Below are 11,868 nucleotides of genomic sequence, written 5' to 3' on the forward strand. Positions count from 1 at the left end.
ATTCTGCATCCCACTTTGGAGAGTGGTGTCTGGGGTCTTAATCGCTAGCAAGCTGCCATCTAAGATGCATCAATCGGTCTCAACCCGACTGAAGCAAAGGAGAATGAAGAACACCAAAGACACAAGGTAATCATGAGCCAAAGAGACAGAAAGGGCCACATAAACCAGAGACTACATCAACCTGAGGCCAGGAGAACTAGATGGTGCCCAGGTACAATCAATGACTGCCTGACAGGGAACAAAACAGAGAACCCTGAGGGAGCAGGAGAGCAGTGGGATGCAGATGCCAAATTCACGTAAAAAGACCAGACTTAATGATCTGAGTGAAACGAGAGGGACCCCAGTGGTCATGGTCCCCAGACCTTCTGTTAGCCCAAGACAGGAACCATTCCTAAAATCAACTCTTAAGACAGGGATTGGACTGGACGATGGGATAGAAAATGATACTGGTGAAGAATGAGCTTCTTGGATCAAGTAGACACATGAGACTATGTTGGCATCTCCTGTCTGGAGGGGAGATGAGAGGGCAGAGGGGGTCAGAAGCTGGCCGAATGGACACGAAAAGAGTGGATGGAAGGAGTGTGCTGTATCATTAGGGAGAGAGCAATTAGGAGCATATAGCAAGATGTACATAAATTGTTGTACGAGAGACTGACTTGATTTGCAAACTTTCACTTAAAGCACAATGAATATAAGAGACATAAATAAACTTAAAATAAAAAGAAGATGGAAGGAATATACAGAGTTACTATATCAAAAACAGCTGGTCAACGTTCAACCATTTGAGGAGGTAACATATGATAAGGAACTGATGATACTGAAGGAAAAAGTCCAAGGTGCACTGAAGGCACTGGCAAAAAACAAGGCTCCGGGAAGTGACAGAATAGCAATTGAGATGTTTCAACAAACGGATGCAATACTGGAAGTGCTCACTTGTCTATGCCAATGAACTTGGAAGACAGCTGCCTGGCCAACTGACTGGAGGAAATCTGCATTTATGCCTATTTCCAAGAAAGGTGATCCAACTAAATGTGGAAATTATCAAACAATATCATTACTATCACATGCAAGTAAAATTTTGCTGAAGATCATTCAAAAGCGGCTGCAGCAGTACACTGACAGGCAACAGCCAGAAACTCAAGCTGGATTCAGAAGAGGACGTGGAACCAGGGATATCATTGCTGATGTCAGATGGACCCTGCCTGAAAGCAGAGAATATCAGAAAGATGCTTACCTGTGTTTTATTGACTGTGCTAAGGCATTCGACTGTGGAGATCATGACAAATTACGGGTAACACTGTGGAGAATGGGAATTCCGGAACACTTAATTGTGGTCACTAGGAATCTGTACGTGAATCAAGAGGCAGTTGTTCGAACAGAACAAAGGGATACTGCATGGCTTAAACTCGGGAAAGGTTCGTGTTAGGGTTGTATCTTTTTACCATACCTATTTAACCTGTATGCTGAGCAAGTAATCCCAGAAGCTGGAGTATATGAAGAAGAATGCAGCATCAAGATTGGTAGAAGACTCATTAACAACCTGCATTATGCAGATGACACAACTTTGTTTGCTGAAAGGGAAGAGGACTTGAAGCACTTATTGATGAAGATGAAAGACCACAGCCTTCAGTATGGATTAAAACAGAAATCCTCACAAGTAGACCAATAAGCAACATCATTATAAACTGAGAAAAGATTGAGGTTGTCAAGGATTTCATTTTACTTGGATCTGAAATCAACAGCCATGGAAGCAGCAGTCAAGAAATCAAAGGTATACTGCATCAGACAAACCTGCTGCAGAAGACCTCTTTAAAGTGTTGAAAAGCAAAGGTGGACTAAGGTGCGCCTTGAGGAGTAAGGTAAGCCTGACACAAGCCACGGTGTTTTCAATTGCCTCATATGCATGTGAAAGCTGGACAATGAATAAGTAAGACCAAATAACTGAAGCTTTTGAATTGTGATGTTGGTGAAGAATACTGACTATACCATGGACTGCCAAAAGAATGAACAAAAGGGTCCTGGAAGAAGTACAACCAGAAAGCTCCTTGGAAGCAAGGATGGCGAGACTATGTCTCACATCCTTTGACATGTTATCAGGAGAGATCCGTCCCTGGAGAAGGGCATCATGCTTGGTAAAGTAGACGACCAGTGAAAAAGAGGAAGACCCTCAACAAAATGGACTGAGACAGTGGCTGCAACAATGGGCTCAAGGATAGCAACAATTGTGAGGACGGCACAGGACCAGGCATTGTTTTGTTGTGTTGTGCATGGGGGGCTGTTAGTTGGAACCAACTTGATGGCACCTAACAACATGAGCCCAGAGGAGCACATTAAACTGCATCATAGAAATGCAATCGACAAAACCTAGACTGTGAGAAATACAAGTCAAGTTGCCTAATTTCCTGAGCAAATAACTTCCATGGGGGGCAGGAGAGAAAGAGGAAAAAAGGGTAATCTGCAGATCAAGAGACTGAAAAATCATATAAAAAGAAAAAAACAGGCAAAACTTAACTAATATTTAGAGGTACACAGTTCAGTCACAGAACTATGAGAAAAAGCAAAGAAGTGACAAATCACAGTGGATATTGTCATCTGGATGGAGGGAGGAAGCTGTGCTTGGGTCTAGGCACAGAGAAGGTTTCCGGGGAGCTGGCAAAATTGTGCTGCTTGGCACAGTGGTGGGTACGAATGTGTCCACCTGATAATAATCCGTTGCCGTTGCTGGGTGCCGTCCAGTCGACTCCAGCTCGTGGTGATCCTGTTAAACTACACATTTATCTCACACAGCTCCTGCATCTGCGCTACATTTTAAAATGAAAAAGGTTTTAAAGAAGACTCATTATTAAAGTTATGATAATTAGGGCATTGGCTTGGCACCTGAGTTCAACAAACTAACCAACTTCCAGTCTGGAGAGTCCAGAAACAGCCCAGACATAATGGATGTGAGCCCTTCCGTTCTGTAACACTGATGCTTTAAATGGATGTGCCAGGACAATGAGATCTCTCTATGGGAAAAATCACTCTTGACCCCTAGTATAAGCCCCAAAATCACTTGAGGGGGATAGTCACTTTGAATTGAAAACAATCAAGCATAGTATATAGGAAACTATCTTTATGACTCTGATTTAGGGCTAAATAAGACTAATTGATAAATTAAATCATATCACAATAAGGAAATTAAAAGAAATTCTGTTCTTCAAGGGACACCATTAACAGGATAAAACAGCAAGTGTCACAGTAAGAGAAGATTTAGAAAGAGGGTAGAAATCTTGAACAGGCACTTCATAAAAGAGGCTATCTCAGTACAAATAAACACATATACAGGAAGGAACTCATTTCAGTAAAAATCAAGGGAGTATAAATAAAAGCACAATATGCACTCTACAAAACGGCTAGACTAAAACGTGTGTGCATGTCCACACAACCCTGGAAATGCCAAATGTTGCAACACTCTGCTACAAACCTGTAAGCCACGTTGGAAGAGTGTGGTGTTACCCGCTGAAAGTGAACACCATACAGTACGGCCCGCCTATCCCACTCCCAGGTATGTGCCCGACAGGAATGCTTTCACAGCTGCAGCAAGAGACGTATACACAAAATGGTTCACAGCAGTATTCATGATGGTCAAACTGGCTACTGACCAGCCACTGTGCTACATTTATGGAATGGAATATTATACAGAAGGGAAAACGAAGAAAAAATCCTTATGTACAACAAATGTAAAAGTGCACAAAAAAGCCAAACACAAAAAAATACACATTGTGTGACCCCATTTACATAAACTTCAGTGGCAGAAGTCAGGACCACAGTTAACTCTGAGTAGAAGGGAACAGAGGAACAGGAGAGGCACAAGGGGTGTCTGGGTAGAGTCAACTTTCCATTTCCTGACGTGGGGCGTTTCGCCATGTGGTCTCTCACTGGAGGTGTGTTTCTATGCCTGTGTTAGACTTCACAATGCAGCGAAAAAACAGCCATCATCACACGTCCACTGACAGCTCACACGCAAACTCTTCCTACCCTGTGTCCTAGCGCTTCACGAGGGCTCGCTTACACACCCGATACCAGCCTGGGAGGAGGGGGCTCTCCTGCTGCTCGCCTGGCTTCACCCGCAAGGAAAGGGCAGGGAGGACTGCCTTGTGGTTTAAAGCCCGTACCCGCATACACAGATGCACATGGATCCGGAAGGGTGTACAGAATTCAGCCGTGATAATTACGAAAGACTTCCACTTCCTACTTTGTATGTTTTTCTACCGCTTTTGCACAACTTATTTTATGGTCATAAATAGCAGTGGTCCTATTCTATGAAAAATATTGTCATCTGCTGAAGCAGTTCAATAGTAAAAGTTAGAAAATCCTTTTTCCTACTCCGTGAGGACCAATTTCAGAAAAAAATGCATCTTAGCTTCGGTTTTCAGACCACAAAAGGCTACGTTCCTGTGACATTCTGATCATTTCACCCAGGTGTGAAGAGCACGCTGGGTTTTGTCACCAACCCTGGAAGTCTGGAGAGGCCACTCCAGCCTGGAAAGATGCAGGCCACCTATTCACAGTGCAGAATGACGGTGCTCGGGGTGAGCACTTACTTCTCGGCTGATTTCTATCCTCCAGAGAAGAAAATTTTGTTTAAAAATAAAACCAGTCAGCTTGCATACAAAATAGGGTCACCAAAAATAAGAAACAAGAAATCTTGCCACCGCTTCCATTCTTGCCTCTGCTCTTTGCAAGCCTGGTCCCTCCAAGGAGAAAGAAGCGTCATCCACATAGCAGCTCTGCCCACCTCCTTCCAGGTGAGTGAGGGAGCCCTTCCACCCAGGACTGCACAGGGAAAGGATGTCCCCTCTGAGACAGGGGACATCAACAGTCCTAAACGATGCCTGAAGACTGAAGAGGAAGAGGAGTAGAGAAGAAAAAAAAAAAAAAAAATTTTTTTTTTTTTTTTAAGTTTCTTAAGTTTATTTTAAATATTCTTAATTTCAAAGACAAACACATCTGAAAGTAAAGATGGCTAATCAGAGGATCCTTCTCACGGGCTGGAAGAATAAAATGTATGGAATATGTATTCTCAGTTTAAGACATGCGTTCTGAATTGCTGGAGAATTCCTTGTTATTTTTTATTTAAAGAATTAAAAAACCAGTTCTGAGCAAAGCTGAGGCAGACATACGGAGTGAATCCTCACGGGTAAGGTGCTCGGTCTGCGTATGTGCTGACTTACCACACAATCATCAGCTTTCATTTAATCATCACAAACGTTTCACGACTATCACATATTACCCAAAAATTTACCTGTTCCCTTTTCATATGTAAATTGAAGAATATTAAACTAAAGCTACTTCAAGATACCATTTCTCACCATATCAGACTGGCGAAAATCCAAAAGCTTGGTACTGCCCCCTGTCAGTGAGGCTGGGAAGTACCAGCACTGCTCAGGCCTGTCACCTGCCGCCTGCAGCCCTGCCAATAGGACAAATTCCTGGAAGGCAAACTCCAAAATCCTCGTCAGAAGACATTTGCTCTTGGACCCAGCAATCAATCCCACTGCTAGGAACTGATCCTGAAGAGACCCCTCTAAAAGAAAGAACCATCACACACACAAGGCTAGTCACAGCATTTCAGAGCAAAAGACTGGAAATGGGTAAACACCGCTCAGTTAAGCACAGATGTTTGTACAATGCACAACTACGCAGCCATAAAAAGGGAGAGCAAGGTAAAGCCCGACTCCACGCGCTGGTATGGAGTGACTTCCAGGAAATGTTGAATAAAAAAAGCAAGATACGCACAGTGTAACTAGTACTTGCTTCCACTTTTTTGTGTGAGAGGAGCGAACACCAGGACGGCGATACATCTATGTGTGTGTGTGTCTGTCAGCTTCCTGAGGACAGAGCAGAGATCAGAGTGGCTGGCCGTGAAGCACGAGGGTGGAACGGGGAGACAGGTGAGAGTGTGACGTCTGAGCACGCCTTGCTATGGTTTTGATTTTTTAACTGTGTAATTATTTTACACAAAAAAAATAAAGAGAAAATTCCAAATCCAAAAACAAGCAAGCAAATAAACCTACTTGTGTACCAGGTAGGTGACACAAGAAAAGAGCATTTTTCAAAGGATTTTCAAAACAAAATACTTTGACTGGTCGTCCTCAGAGAAATCTAAGGACAAAAAGAGCTTTAACACAGAGATGCACCTTTAACTCTGCTCAGGGTTGTACTACTAGCAGTAATGTAATACTGTAATTCTACCAGGACTTCAAGCTGGCTCAGTCTGGTTCGAATCCCTGCTGAGAATTTTCATTTCTAACAAGTTCCCAGGAAGTGATACATTAAGAATCATCTGGGGATCTTGTTAAAGACGCAGATTCAGAGTCAGTATATCTGGGAGTGGAAACAGGCGTTCTCAGCAGGGAACTTGTTAGAAAGGCAAACTCTCAGCAGAAGTTAGAATAGGAACAAACCCATTCCAAGCCCTGATTCTCACAACCTAGCTTAAGTATATTTTTGAATAAAACAAGTAATTACGTGGATTTTAAGTGATACCTTGTGGTGCAGTGGTTAAAGCGCTAACTAAAAGGTCAGCAGTTCGAACTCACCAACAGCTCTGCTGGAGAAAGATACAGCAGTCTGCTTCTGTAAAGATTTACAGCCTTTGAAACCCTACGGCAGTCGCTATGAGTCAGAATTGACTAGACCGCAGTGGGTTTGGTCTTTTTGGCTTTGTAAGTGACACTATAAAATTTTAAATCTGTATCAAAAATATCAGTATGAACTCATGGGTTTTAAAAATATACTTCCTAGCTCTCTGCACCAAAATTGCTATGAACAATAATACGCAAACGCGGCAAGTACGCTCCATGCCCAGATCCTCTGCCCAGGTTGTGGTTTTGAAATACCTTTTCACCTAAAAGAAACAAATGCACTCCAAAGACAGGGCTGTGGCAGGTCCAAAGAAGGCAAAAGGTGAGCCTGGGACCCTGTACAGAAAGCAGGGCTCCCAGTATGGTGGGCCGAGTCATTGGAGCATCAGGCAGCTCAGAGGAGCTTCCAATGATCTCACAGATAACTACTTGAGCATAAAAAACAAAAAAGACTTTAATAGACTGAAATAGAGTGAGCAAATAAAAATCCATTAGTTCACATTGACATGTGAAGAAAAAGAAAAAAAAAATTTGTCACATTAGAGGGGAATATTATACCAATGCCCTCCTCTTGAAAATGAAAGAATTAAGCTTTGGTCTTGTTTTCTTACGAGCTAAAAAGCGAGAGAAACAGATTAAAAAGTAAAGAAAGAACAACAACAGGAAGTAGGATGCCACTGCCCAGCTGGCACTGGGAAACATCATGAACACTCCAGGTGAAAGCTGATAAAGCCAAAATCCAAACCTGTTGCCTTCAAATTAATTCCGACTCACAGTGACCCTACAGGACAGAGGAGAACTGCCCCATAGGGTTTCCAAGGCTGTGATCTTTACGGAAGCAGACTGCCACATCTTTCCTCCATGGAGCAGCCAGTGGGTTAGAACCACTGACCTTTCAGTTAGCAGCTAAGGGCTTAATCACTATGCCACCGGGGCTCCTCGAAGGCTGATGGGCAGCAGGTCTTCCATGAGGTCCCCAAACAGCCTCTCCTCCCAGATTACTTGCTAATGGCAAGGGAGAGGGGACAAAGTCAACAACAGTCGCAACAAGTGACTCAAGCATCACCCACACTTGTGCACGGTCTCACGTCTCAGGACATGTGCAGTGCACTCAAGACAACTGGCCGGTCTTGTCACAAAGGCAGTGCTGTGTAAAAAACTGAGGAGTGGGGGCACGACTACCGTTCCAGAATAGAGAGACTGAAGAGGCAGACAATCAATGTCCCCAGCTGAGATCGTGGTTTGACAGCCAGAGAACTGCTGAAGACTAGCTGTGAGGTGACACGAAGAGCTCACTGTTACCTCTCTCAGACGTCACTGACGGTGGTACTAGGCTGATACAGAATATCCTTGTCCCTTTGCTTAAGAGAAGGCCACTTAAGGTGCCCTGGTGGTGCAGTGGTTAAGCGCTCAGCTGCGAACCGAAAGGTCAGTGGTTTGAACGCACCAGCAGCTCTGCAGGGAAAGAGGTGGCAGTCTGCTTCCCTACAGACCTCCTTGGGAGCCCCATGCGGCAATTCTGTTCTGTCCTATAGGGTCGCTGTGAATTGGAATTGACTCAACAGCACTCAGCAAAGACAAGCCACTTAGAGATGAAGCATCTGATATCTACAATTCACTGTGAAAAGATCCAGCAAAAACCAGAGGACAGTCACTGTGCCCCAACAGGCATCATGCCTCACATTAGTGGAGAACACAGAGGTGCACTACAGACCACCCTTTCAACGCACCTCTCTGTAAGTCAGAAATTTCTAACGTAAAGTTAACAAAACTGAAGCACGTTTGGTTTTGATTCAGACTACACAAAACATGCTCTCCATAGTTGTGGCTTCCCACTGCGAGTCAGAGTGCAAAGCTGCGCTCCTGGCCTAGCAAGACCAGGAGACCATGCTTTCCCTCCGAGCTGTACATGAAGCTCCGGTCCACATCTTATGAGTACCGTTAATGTATTCTGAGGGTGCGTAACTACAACTCACATTCCGGGGTAAGCCAGATTTTTTCAAATTGTCTCAGAGCCAAAAATTCCAGCAAGAACTTTACGCACACAAAGAAAACACAAATATGGCACCGGCAAAACTGAGGTGGGAAGCCCAGATTCAACAGCCAAGGACAGCTGCGGGGATTAAAGTTCAGAATCCTTGAACCAGAGCTGCTTCCATGAGATATGGTCAGAAAACCCAAGAAGGCCAGGACCCCAGTAAGCAGAACATGTCATAGGCTTCCTGGAAACAGCACACTGCAGAGCAAACAGACCACACCAGGGTCATCTGGTCCCTCTGCCCCTGAAATATTCTGGGTCACATGGCAGGGCATCTGGCCTACTCTGTGCTCTTCTGCAGCCGCTTTGCCCACACGGCAAGCTTGCTGCCCGCCTCCCCCGGGTGACAAGACAGCCCACCAGCAACAGTGCTAGAATCACACCTCAGGCTGCTGAAGAGTCTGCAAGGTGCCCTTTCACCAGCAAAACATGGAATATGCCCTGTCTGAGCCGGTCACCGGAGCGCTGCAGACAGCACACCAATGCCATGACTGCTCTCTCGGCAGCAAGCACACAGAGTGGACCACGGGGTGAGCCTTCAACTGGCCACCACTGTGTCTATGGCAGAGCAGCACCGACGGAGCAGGACAGAGGCCAGGTGAAGGTGGTGGCTCCAGCAACCACACATACAGTCCCTGTGGGTTGGTGGGAGGCAATCATTGCTGAGAACAGCAACCATCACATCTCCCAGCCTGTATCAGCATTTCTTGTGCAGACTTTGCTAGGAGAGCAGGGCACAGCTGCTGAAGGAAAGAGCGGGAAACAGGCATATGAGTACTGGGCCAGGCGCCGTGTGGATGTTTCCTCACATGTGGGTAAGCTATCTATATACCCACTGAACTCTACATGATACCCAGGAGCAGGGAGCGGTTTTACTGACCCACATAGACCGGAGCAGAGCCGTTGGGGGAGTTCAGGGTGAGAGAAGAGGAAGAGGCACGCCCCTTGGAGCTAGATTGCCCCTTAGAGTTGGCGCACCCCCTGGAGCTGGCGCGCCCCTTGGAGCTGGACTGCCCTTGGAGCTGGACTGCCCTTGGAGCTGGAGCACCCCTTGGAGCTGGACTGCCCCCTGGAGCTGGCATGTTTCCTTGGAGCTGGAGCATTCCTTGGAGCTGGATCGCCCTTGGAGCTGGCGCGCCCCTTGGAGCTGGATGCCCCTTGGAGCTAGATCGCCCCTTAGAGTTGGCGCGCCTCCTAGAGCTGGCGCGCCCCTTGGAGCTGGACTGCCCCTGGAGCTGGAGCGCCCCTTGGAGCTGGTGCATTCTTGGAGCTGGAGAGTTCCTTGGAGCTGGACTGCCCCCTGGAGCTGGTGTGCCCTCTGGAGCTGGCGTGTTTCCTGGAGCTGGCGCGCCCCTTGGAGCTGGAGCGTTCCTTGGAGCTGGACTGCCCTTGGAGCTAGACTGCCCCTTGGAGCTGGACTGCCATTGCAGCTGGACTGCCCTTGGAGCTGGTGCGTTCCTCGGAGCTGGATAGCCCCCTGGAGCTGGACTGCCCTTGGAGCTGGATCACCCCCCTTGGAGCTGAATAGCCCCTTGGTGCTGGATCGCCCTTGGCGCTAGCGTGTTCCTTGAAGCTGGATCGCCCCTTGGAGCTGGAGCGTTCCCTGGAGCTGGGTGGCCCCTTGGAGCCAGATGGCCCCTTGGAGCCAGATGGCCCCTTGGAGCCAGATGGCCCCTTGGAGCCGGCGCGTCCCTTGAAGCTGTATTACCCCTTGGAGCTGGAGCGTTCCTTGGAGCTGGATCGCCCCTTGGAGCTGGCGCGTAGCTTGGAGCCGGATGGCCCCTTGGAGCCAGCGCGCACCTTGGAGCTGGTGCATTCCTTGGAGCTGGATCGTCCCTTTGAGCTGGCGCATCCCTTGAAGCTGTATTACCCCTTGGAGATAGAGCGTTCCTTGGAGCTGGATCGCCCCTCGGAGCTGGCGCACCCCTTGGAGTTGGTGCATTCCTTGGAGCTGACACCAGGACAAACCCGCTCCTGGGCGGCCTTCCCACCACATTCTGAATCTCCTCACCTTGGGCCACTGGCCTGGCTGCTGCCCTCAACCTTTCAGGGCCAAGCGCAGATGTCCTCTTCCTCCTAGCGGCCTTCCTGAGACACTTCCCTGTGTGTCTTCTCTGCCTCCACGGCTCTCCCTCCCTCAGAGTATGCATCAGGCCTTAACTCTGGTTACATCTATCTCCACCCCCACCTAGCCAAGCTTTCTCCAAGGGCAGGGCTTCTTGCAAAAGTTGCCACGGCCCTAGCAGGTACAAGAGACCAAATGCAGGGCAGACGGAGCATGCCTCACGCAGAGGAAAGCACCACCCCCTTAGGCACTACTGTGGAGCCCCCTCTCCTCCTCACAAAAAGGGAAGATTTTATTTTATCCTCAGTCGTGTCTTACAGAACCTTAACTACCAAAAACATATAGTGAACAACTACCAAGTAATTTGAGATATCACAAGTAAGATATTAACAAATAAGTGATTCAAATAAACTAAAACCTAAGGATGAAAAATGGGGTGAGGCAGGACAAGGGCACCAAAGATGGGGGTGGATAAAGGCTGAGCCACAGTCAGCGCTGGGAGCTGGGAGGTCAGATGCACCGACAAGGAAGGTGAAGGGCTGAAAGCACCCAGGCTTTTGAAGACAACTACATTCATTACAACAAAAAATGCAGAGAAGTACATGGCATTCCAAACCTTAGTCTTCCAGCTCTAACATCTAAACGACGACTTGAAAATCACGTTGTAACCAGAAGAACGGCAGGCACTGACCTTCTGAACAGGTCTGTGCAGGGACGACAGGGGAAACAAGCTGGCAGGGCAGGCACTCACCTGGGGGCAGGGCCCCCTAGGTTCCCTGATAAGCGCCCTTGCCCGTCGTACCCAGCAGCCATCCACCTGCTTTCCTCCACTCACAAGGTGATCATCACGCTGAGTAGAAGGAAGTCAGACCAGACGTTCAGAAGGCAAAGACGTCAACGCCAGGCAAAGACGCTGCATGAAAACAAAATACAGAGAAAGACTGCACAGACCACGACCACTTACTGGACTTTGTGCTTCGGTAGCTCTGCTTCCCAGCTCCATTCACACTCCAAATCATAGGCTGGACAGAATTCTGAAAAATACACGTATACGATTCCTTCACTGAATACATACTACATAACAACTCCTTTGCATGTGCACAGAATTTCATCAATTACCGTAATAATCGGAGCTGTAG

General features: G+C 47.1%; 1 protein-coding gene across 7 annotated transcripts in view; it reads right to left on the reverse strand.

Moving 5' to 3' along the window:
* The window catches only part of ZBED4 (zinc finger BED-type containing 4), a 78,064-nt gene that overhangs the window by 63,616 nt on the left and 2,580 nt on the right, over positions 1-11,868 (reverse strand). For 6 of the 7 annotated variants that reach the window (XM_064283320.1, XM_064283323.1, XM_064283322.1 and 3 more), the window contains exon 2: positions 11,694-11,763. The exons of the other annotated variant lie outside the window; for it this stretch is intronic. The gene's annotated coding sequence lies outside the window, so the exon portion shown is untranslated. The remainder of the gene's footprint in view (positions 1-11,693; positions 11,764-11,868) is intronic. 7 annotated transcript variants of the gene reach the window in all.

The sequence above is a fragment of the Loxodonta africana genome, chromosome 4 (genome assembly GCF_030014295.1).
Source record: "Loxodonta africana isolate mLoxAfr1 chromosome 4, mLoxAfr1.hap2, whole genome shotgun sequence".
NCBI lineage: Eukaryota > Metazoa > Chordata > Mammalia > Proboscidea > Elephantidae > Loxodonta > Loxodonta africana.